Source organism: Palaemon carinicauda, chromosome 1 (assembly GCF_036898095.1).
Source record: "Palaemon carinicauda isolate YSFRI2023 chromosome 1, ASM3689809v2, whole genome shotgun sequence".
Lineage (NCBI taxonomy): Eukaryota > Metazoa > Arthropoda > Malacostraca > Decapoda > Palaemonidae > Palaemon > Palaemon carinicauda.
Genome location: NC_090725.1, coordinates 321,371,306 through 321,382,174, shown reverse-complemented (window position 1 = coordinate 321,382,174; position 10,869 = coordinate 321,371,306).

Genomic DNA, 10,869 nt, shown 5'->3' with positions numbered 1-10,869 from the left:
GTGTTTTTGTCCTTGTCCTGTAAGCAGAGTGACTGGTTTTTGGGCTTGGTCAGAACATCAGAGTATTTTGTCTGTGGTCTGTAAATCCTTGCAGAGTGAATAGAATTCCTTGGCTAGGTTAGGCTGCAGACATAGGAGGCTAGACCATCCAAGCCACACCTGGAGGTTTCTGTAAGAGATGATTCTTTCTCTTTGTGGTTTAGCAGACTAGTCCTGTGCTGTTTAACCCTGAGTCGGAGAATAGAATTCGTCCATTGCTTGGGGAAAAACAGCACCAAACCCCGTTCCTGTATTGTTTGGAGGTGGCAAGGTGCTGTAAACCTCCTTACTGTATTGGACTACCATAGGTTAGGATTAATTTCCTTAGCCACTGGGGATAGCCTTATACTGGAGCGGAGTTTGTTAGGTGAGGTAGGGCAGGCTTTAGGGCCAGCCCTTCCGCATCTTATAGGACCCTCACCCCTCCCACTCTGTCCTTTGGTGATGGCCTAGCCATCACAAACCCTTAGCCACCGTCCTACTATTCTGCTCGCTACTACGATTAGTGGCTGGCAGCCGGGGTGCAGTCAGCTGCCGGCATATTATCTACTGCCAGCCGGCAGAGACTGCAGGCCGGCACCCAGAAATCAGCGATCTGCCGCCCATTAATCCCAAAAGTAGTATACCTTGGAATTGTACCCATGTACTAGCCGGCCGGCACTACAGTATATGATTATACAGTAGCCAGTATATTGCAGTATAGTATATAATGCAAGTAGAAAACTACAGTATAGATTATACTGTAACACAAAATTTCTTCCAACATACAATGTGTTGTCATGTACAGCCTATTTTGAGACCGTACAGTATAAGGAAAGTGAGTTCTTTCTTTGAAATATTTAAAATCTCTAATATTAAAACTTCTGGAAACTTGTGTTGAGTTACACTTATATATCCTTATAGGATAACAAAATTCCAAAGGTTTTTCTGGAATAAGAATTAACCATAGTTTTAATGTTATGGGAGGTCACAGCAATTGGCTGGACAGGAAATACATGTATGTGTCTTTCCTTTTTTTCTTTTCTTGCTTATCTATCTTAGGCTATATACAATAATAATAGATTATATACTTAATTTTGTGAAACTTTTCACTGTATACTCAATGGAATCTTTTCTCTTTACGGAGGACCAACCCTAGTGCGAGAGTATGTTTTGCAACGTCCGCAGTAAGAACTTCAGCGGAAATGAGCTGTGCAGGAAGCACGCACGCTGCGCAGTCTCCAAGGGTTGATCTCAAGTATTGGGACCCTCAGGTATGTAAGGTGTGTACTAACCTGATTACTGAGGCGTTTGACACCGCTAAGTCAGCGGAGTCAAAGAATGCAGCAAGGGAAAAGCTGCGTGAGTGGGTCCGGGGTTTTCAGAAGAATACCACGGGGCCTCACCTTCCAAGCGAAAAGATGTGGGCCTATCTTATCCCAAGGGCATCTTCGGATGCAGTAATTCCCCAGCCTCACTCAGAGATCCCCTGTGTACAGATTCCGGTAGACTCTGATATCTCGGACGCATTAAAGGACATCCAACTAGATGATAGGATGTCAGAAGTGTCAGAAGACACAGAAAAGGACCTTCTCGCAGAAGGTCAGATAAAGGAGCTGACCCAAGCTCCTGAGACCGAGGAGGAAGAGGTCGACGCGGTGTCGGTCTCGTTGGTTCCTGCCCCATAACCAGTTCCCTCGACATCTTCTGCTATCCCAGAGGAACTGGGAAGGACTCTTTCTTCCATCGGGGAAATGATCCATCAGATGCAGAAGAAGAATGATGAAAAAGAAGCTGCGGTGAAGCTGGAGATGCGTAGACTCGCAGCAGCACATGGGCCTCAGAAGAAGCTTAACGTAAAGGACCTTCCTTTGTGTTTGGATGCAAACCCGTGGCGGTATGCTGAACACATGCCGATGACGACTGGGAAGATTGTCATCTCGGAGAAGCTGTGCTCAAGCCCCATTGAAGAGGTGGAATTCTGGCCCAGCTTGGAGTCATACCCAGACTGTTATGTCCGTCTCAAGAAGGAACCAGCCTCAAAGGAGGAAACGGAGCCAAAGGAGGTCATAGTCTTTGACCATGGTAAAGCACGGGCTTTACTGTCTAGACCTATGAAAGAGAGGGGCTTCACTAACTTGAAGGTACCAGCCTTGAGTAAGAAGCACCCCTCCTTTGTGGCTTCTCCAACCAGAGCCTTCCCCTTTATGGAGAAAGGGTACAATACAGCCTTAAAGGCTATTGAGGCAGGGAAGCCATGCCCTTCATTGGACGAGTACAAGCCTTTATCCCTGACCTTGCCTATGGACCAGAGAGACTGGAGGGACGTCCATCTTACCTTCTCAGTCGGAAAGTTGGAAGCAGATATTGCCGGACGTCAGTTCGGCGAGGACCTTCCAAAGTTGTCTGAATTTCTCTTGCGCAGGGAGCAAGAAACAAAAGAAAGACTTGCTGCATCTATGTCTCTCCAGACTACTCAGGAGACGATGGCAAGCGACCCCAAGAACCAGGAGATGTTTATGGTAGTGGCCAAAACCCATTTGGCCACCGTGACAAACGTCGTTTCTACGTGTTACTAGCAGTAATCAGCATTACGGTGATGATATCTATCGCCGTTAACATCCTTATTTGGCGTAGGTTAAATTGGAGTTTAAACAGAACGTTTTGCCATGTCCAGACAAAATTCCTTATTTAATTCAATTTAAAGCCGTTTGAAACTGGCCCCTTCATTCGCTCAAAGGAGTAAAAATTGTCTTGGAAAAGTGTTGTGCACGAAAAGCAGTTAGTACACTAGTAATATGTAGTTGAAGAGATTATAGAACATTTGAATTTTAAAAACTTTTTAAAATAACATTAAAAAAAAAAAATCATTTTTTAGGCACCTAATAAAATATATAAGCCCTAAATGTTAAAATAAAGAATCTATGGGCTTCTAATAAAATATATAAGCCCCAGGAATTCCGTATGACATCTAAGTAACAACTACCACAAATATCCATATTCATGTTAAAGTTTATTTAGCTATCTCAGCACTTAATGATTTATTGTAAACACAACATTAATACCGAAAGGTACTTAGTTCCGTTCTCAGAGACAACTCTTTCTCACAGCTTGGTTGTGTTTATTCTTCATGAAAAATGTTACATTGCTAAGGTTTGGTATTCGCATCCTGTTTATGATATGACTATAGCATATCTCACAATTCTCCTACTTCCACAGTGACCTCTTATGTCATGTATTTTAAACATGTGATATATATATATATATATATATATATATATATATATATATATATATATATATATATATATATATATATATATATATATATATATATATATATATATATATATATATATATATATATATATATATATATATATATATATATATATATATATGGGCTCAGGCCATGTCGTCCTAATGGAATTTCCTTTAAAGTAGCTTCCTAGGGTATATTTAACTACAGTGATATTCCCAGAGAATTTTACCTTAAGGTACCCAGAATTCTAACTCCTGGAGCGAATATCCCTAATTTACTCTTATAGGGATATCGCACAATATCAGAGGACATATTCTTGACACGCCACATAGCTATCTTCGCCCCGAATAGCGTTAACGCTTCGAGAGGGAAAAGTGGCAAGAAAAGGAAGGGGGAGCCGTTATTAAGGTACCTCTCCTCCCCGTTTTGAGTCTGTATATGACGTCATCAACGGCGCCCTGTTATTCCTTATCTCGTAGCCCTGTAGCTCGGTGATTTCCTATGTGCTCTTTCGTATTTTTTGGATTATTCGCAATTTTGATGCTTTCACCAGCCTCTTCTACCTCTGGAAATTTGAGTATTATCTTTACTTTGTATAAATGTAAGCTCTTCCCTGTTTTCAATTGAATCAAAGTGAAATTAATGTAAACAAGAGCTGTTGCCTAACCGGAGGCGTCAAGGACGCTGTTGCTCGCTATGCATGAGTCATTTAGTTAGCCAGAGCGACTTTCTCAGCTTTAATGCTTTAATAAATTTAGCTATTCGGCCTTCCTACTGGGAATTCTTTATATTATGCCGATAGTATTTATCAGTTTCGGCGATTTAGGTAACCGATCCTTGCTTACGCTACGCTTCATAGCCTAGGCGTTTTGCTTTTAGTACTTTCATGCATGATATATAGATTTTCCTAGTGTGTTGATTTCATAGAAGCCTTAGGCATTTATTTATACATGTAAGATATTTACTGAATAAATTACCTCTTCTAAGATAGTATACGAGAGAATTTAGTTGATTTAAGTAATCGATTCTCACCGCGCCTAGGCTAAGAGCTTAAGGGGCTTTAGTATACTTTTGCACACTTCCCAAATTGTTTTTTTCTCCTCTGGAAGTCTAAGATCAATCCCTTTTCCCTCTGAGTTAGCCTAGGCTTAACCCTAGTCAGTTTTAACTTGAGTTGTATTCAGGTAAAACTATGCTAGGGTGTTTTTGTCCTTGTCCTGTAAGCAGAGTGACTGGTTTTTGGGCTTGGTCAGAACATCAGAGTATTTTGTCTGTGGTCTGTAAATCCTTGCAGAGTGAATAGAATTCCTTGGCTAGGTTAGGCTGCAGACATAGGAGGCTAGACCATCCAAGCCACACCTGGAGGTTTCTGTAAGAGATGATTCTTTCTCTTTGTGGTTTAGAGGACTAGTCCTGTGCTGTTTAACCCTGAGTCGGAGAATAGAATTCGTCCATTGCTTGGGGAAAAACAGCACCAAACCCCGTTCCTGAATTGTTTGGAGGTGGCAAGGTGCTGTAAACCTCCTTACTGTATTGGACTACCATAGGTTAGGATTAATTTCCTTAGCCACTGGGGATAGCCTTATACTGGAGCGGAGTTTGTTAGGTGAGGTAGGGCAGGCTTTAGGGCCAGCCCTTCCGCATCTTATAGGACCCTCACCCCTCCCACTCTGTCCTTTGGTGATGGCCTAGCCATCACAAACCCTTAGCCACCGTCCTACTATTCTGCTCGCTACTACGATTAGTGGCTGGCAGCCGGGGTGCAGTCAGCTGCCGGCATATTATCTACTGCCAGCCGGCAGAGACTGCAGGCCGGCACCCAGAAATCAGCGATCTGCCGCCCATTAATCCCAAAAGTAGTATACCTTGGAATTGTACCCATGTACTAGCCGGCCGGCACTACAGTATATGATTATACAGTAGCCAGTATATTGCAGTATAGTATATAATGCAAGTAGAAAACTACAGTATAGATTATACTGTAACACAAAATTTCTTCCAACATACAATGTGTTGTCATGTACAGCCTATTTTGAGACCGTACAGTATAAGGAAAGTGAGTTCTTTCTTTGAAATATTTAAAATCTCTAATATTAAAACTTCTGGAAACTTGTGTTGAGTTACACTTATATATCCTTATAGGATAACAAAATTCCAAAGGTTTTTCTAGAATAAGAATTAACCATAGTTTTAATGTTATGGGAGGTCACAGCAATTGGCTGGACAGGAAATACATGTATGTGTCTTTCCTTTTTTTCTTTTCTTGCTTATCTATCTTAAGCTATATACAATAATAATAGATTATATACTTAATTTTGTGAAACTTTTCACTGTATACTGAATGGAATCTTTTCTCTTTACGGAGGACCAACCCTAGTGCGAGAGTATGTTTTGCAACGTCCGCAGTAAGAACTTCAGCGGAAATGAGCTGTGCAGGAAGCACGCACGCTGCGCAGTCTCCAAGGGTTGATCTCAAGTATTGGGACCCTCAGGTATGTAAGGTGTGTACTAACCTGATTACTGAGGCGTTTGACACCGCTAAGTCAGCGGAGTCAAAGAATGCAGCAAGAGAAAAGCTGCGTGAGTGGGTCCGGGGTTTTCAGAAGAATACCACGGGGCCTCACCTTCCAAGCGAAAAGATGTGGGCCTATCTTATCCCAAGGGCATCTTCGGATGCAGTAATTCCCCAGCCTCATTCAGAGATCCCCTGTGTACAGATTCCGGTAGACTCTGATATCTCGGACGCATTAAAGGACATCTAACTAGACGATAGGATGTCAGAAGTGTCAGAAGACACAGAAAAGGACCTTCTCGCAGAAGGTCAGATAAAGGAGCTGACCCAAGCTCCTGAGACCGAGGAGGAAGAGGTCGACGCGGTGTCGGTCTCGTTGGTTCCTGCCCCATAACCAGTTCCCTCGACATCTTCTGCTATCCCAGAGGAACTGGGAAGGACTCTTTCTTCCATCGGGGAAATGATCCATCAGATGCAGAAGAAGAATGATGAAAAAGAAGCTGCGGTGAAGCTGGAGATGCGTAGACTCGCAGCAGCACTTGGGCCTCAGAAGAAGCTTAACGTAAAGGACCTTCCTTTGTGTTTGGATGCAAACCCGTGGCGGTATGCTGAACACATGCCGATGACGACTGGGAAGATTGTCATCTCGGAGAAGCTGTGCTCAAGCCCCATTGAAGAGGTGGAATTCTGGCCCAGCTTGGAGTCATACTCAGACTGTTATGTCCGTCTCAAGAAGGAACCAGCCTCAAAGGAGGAAACGGAGCCAAAGGAGGTCATAGTCTTTGACCATGGTAAAGCACGGGCTTTACTGTCTAGACCTATGAAAGAGAGGGGCTTCACTAACTTGAAGGTACCAGCCTTGAGTAAGAAGCACCCCTCCTTTGTGGCTTCTCCAACCAGAGCCTTCCCCTTTATGGAGAAAGGGTACAAGACAGCCTTAAAGGCTATTGAGGCAGGGAAGCCATGCCCTTCATTGGACGAGTACAAGCCTTTATCCCTGACCTTGCCTATGGACCAGAGAGACTGGAGGGACGTCCATCTTACCTTCTCAGTCGGAAAGTTGGAAGCAGATATTGCCGGACGTCAGTTCGGCGAGGACCTTCCAAAGTTGTCTGAATTTCTCTTGCGCAGGGAGCAAGAGACAAAAGAAAGACTTGCTGCATCTATGTCTCTCCAGACTACTCAGGAGACGATGGCAAGCGACCCCAAGAACCAGGAGATGTTTATGGTAGTGGCCAAAACCCATTTGGCCACCGTGACAAATGTCGTTTCTACGTGTTACTAGCAGTAATCAGCATTACGGTGATGATATCTATCGCCGTTAACATCCTTATTTGGCGTAGGTTAAATTGGAGTTTAAACAGTACGTTTTGCCATGTCCAGACAAAATTCCTTATTTAATTCAATTTAAAGCCGTTTGAAACTGGCCCCTTCATTCGCTCAAAGGAGTAAAAATTGTCTTGGAAAAGTGTTGTGCACGAAAAGCAGTTAGTACACTAGTAATATGTAGTTGAAGAGATTATAGAACATTTGAATTTTAAAAACTTTTTAAAATAACATTAAAAAAAAAATCATTTTTTAGGCACCTAATAAAATATATAAGCCCTAAATGTTAAAATAAAGAATCTATGGGCTTCTAATAAAATATATAAGCCCCAGGAATTCCGTATGACATCTAAGTAACAACTACCACAAATATCCATATTCATGTTAAAGTTTATTTAGCTATCTCAGCACTTAATGATTTATTGTAAACACAACATTAATACCGAAAGGTACTTAGTTCCGTTCTCAGAGACAACTCTTTCTCACAGCTTGGTTGTGTTTATTCTTCATGAAAAATGTTACATTGCTAAGGTTTGGTATTCGCATCCTGTTTATGATATGACTATGGCATATCTCACAATTCTCCTACTTCCACAGTGACCTCTTAGGTCATATATTTTAAACATGTGATATATATATATATATATATATATATATATATATATATATATATATATATATATATATATATATATATATATATATATATATATATATATATATATATATATATATATATATATATATATATATATATATATATATATATATATATATATATATATATATATATATATATATGGGCTCAGGCCATGTCGTCCTAATGGAATTTCCTTTAAAGTAGCTTCCTAGGGTATATTTAACTACAGTGATATTCCCAGAGAATTTTACCTTAAGGTACCCAGAATTCTAACTCCTGGAGCGAATATCCCTAATTTACTCTTATAGGGATATCGCACAATATCAGAGGACATATTCTTGACACGCCACATAGCTATCTTCACCCCGAACAGCGTTAACGCTTCGAGAGGGAAAAGTGGCAAGAAAAGGAAGGGGAGCCGTTATTAAGGTACCTCTCCTCCCCGTTTTGAGTCTGTATATGACGTCATCAACGGCGCCCTGTTATTCCTTATCTCGTAGCCCTGTAGCTCCGTGATTTCCTATGTGCTCTTTCGTATTTTTTGGATTATTCGCAATTATGATGCTTTCACCAGCCTCTTCTACCTCTGGAAATTTGAGTATTATCTTTACTTTGTATAAATGTAAGCTCTTCCCTGTTTTCAATTGAATCAAAGTGAAATTAATGTAAACAAGAGCTGTTGCCTAACCGGAGGCGTCAAGGAGGCTGTTGCTCGCTATGCATGAGTCATTTAGTTAGCCAGAGCGACTTTCTCAGCTTTAATGCTTTAATAAATTTAGCTATTCGGCCTTCCTACTGGGAATTCTTTATATTATGCCGATAGTATTTATCAGTTTCGGCGATTTAGGTAACCGATCCTTGCTTACGCTACGCTTCATAGCCTAGGCGTTTTGCTTTTAGTACTTTCATGCATGATATATAGATTTTCCTAGTGTGTTAACTTCATAGAAGCCTTAGGCATTTATTTATACATGTAAGATATTTACTGAATAAATTACCTCTTCTAAGATAGTATACGAGAGAATTTAGTTGATTTAAGTAATCGATTCTCACCGCGCCCAGGCTAAGAGCTTAAGGGGCTTTAGTATACTTTTGCACACTTCCCAAATTGTTTTTTTTCTCCTCTGGAAGTCTAAGATCAATCCCTTTTCCCTCTGAGTTAGCCTAGGCTTAACCCTAGTCAGTTTTAACTTGAGTTGTATTCAGGTAAAACTATGCTAGGGTGTTTTTGTCCTTGTCCTGTAAGCAGAGTGACTGGTTTTTGGGCTTGGTCAGAACATCAGAGTATTTTGTCTGTGGTCTGTAAATCCTTGCAGAGTGAATAGAATTCCTTGGCTAGGTTAGGCTGCAGACATAGGAGGCTAGACCATCCAAGCCACACCTGGAGGTTTCTGTAAGAGATGATTCTTTCTCTTTGTGGTTTAGCAGACTAGTCCTGTGCTGTTTAACCCTGAGTAGGAGAATAGAATTCGTCCATTGCTTGGGGAAAAACAGCACCAAACCCCGTTCCTGTATTGTTTGGAGGTGGCAAGGTGCTGTAAACCTCCTTACTGTATTGGACTACCATAGGTTAGGATTAATTTCCTTAGCCACTGGGGATAGCCTTATACTGGAGCGGAGTTTGTTAGGTGAGGTAGGGCAGGCTTTAGGGCCAGCCCTTCCGCATCTTATAGGACCCTCACCCCTCCCATTCTGTCCTTTGGTGATGGCCTAGCCATCACAAACCCTTAGCCACCGTCCTACTATTCTGCTCGCTACTATGATTAGTGGCTGGCAGCCGGGGTGCAGTCAGCTGCCGGCATATTATCTACTGCCAGCCGGCAGAGACTGCAGGCCGGCACCCAGAAATCAGCGATCTGCCGCCCATTAATCCCAAAAGTAGTATACCTTGGAATTGTACCCATGTACTAGCCGGCCGGCACTACAGTATATGATTATACAGTAGCCAGTATATTGCAGTATAGTATATAATGCAAGTAGAAAACTACAGTATAGATTATACTGTAACACAAAATTTCTTCCAACATACAATGTGTTGTCATGTACAGCCTATTTTGAGACCGTACAGTATAAGGAAAGTGAGTTCTTTCTTTGAAATATTTAAAATCTCTAATATTAAAACTTCTGGAAACTTGTGTTGAGTTACACTTATATATCCTTATAGGATAACAAAATTCCAAAGGTTTTTCTAGAATAAGAATTAACCATAGTTTTAATGTTATGGGAGGTCACAGCAATTGGCTGGACAGGAAATACATGTATGTGTCTTTCCTTTTTTTCTTTTCTTGCTTATCTATCTTAGGCTATATACAATAATAATAGATTATATACTTAATTTTGTGAAACTTTTCACTGTATACTCAATGGAATCTTTTCTCTTTACGGAGGACCAACCCTAGTGCGAGAGTATGTTTTGCAACGTCCGCAGTAAGAACTTCAGCGGAAATGAGCTGTGCAGGAAGCACGCACGCTGCGCAGTCTCCAAGGGTTGATCTCAAGTATTGGGACCCTCAGGTATGTAAGGTGTGTACTAACCTGATTACTGAGGCGTTTGACACCGCTAAGTCAGCGGAGTCAAAGAATGCAGCAAGGGAAAAGCTGCGTGAGTGGGTCCGGGGTTTTCAGAAGAATACCACGGGGCCTCACCTTCCAAGCGAAAAGATGTGGGCCTATCTTATCCCAAAGGCATCTTCGGATGCAGTAATTCCCCAGCCTCACTCAGAGATCCCCTGTGTACAGATTCCGGTAGACTCTGATATCTCGGACGCATTAAAGGACATCTAACTAGACGATAGGATGTCAGAAGTGTCAGAAGACACAGAAAAGGACCTTCTCGCAGAAGGTCAGATAAAGGAGCTGACCCAAGCTCCTGAGACCGAGGAGGAAGAGGTCGACGCGGTGTCGGTCTTGTTGGTTCCTGCCCCATAACCAGTTCCCTCGACATCTTTTGCTATCCCAGAGGAACTGGGAAGGACTCTTTCTTCCATCGGGGAAATGATCCATCAGATGCAGAAGAAGAATGATGAAAAAGAAGCTGCGGTGAAGCTGGAGATGCGTAGACTCGCAGCAGCACATGGGCCTCAGAAGAAGCTTAACGTAAAGGACCTTCCT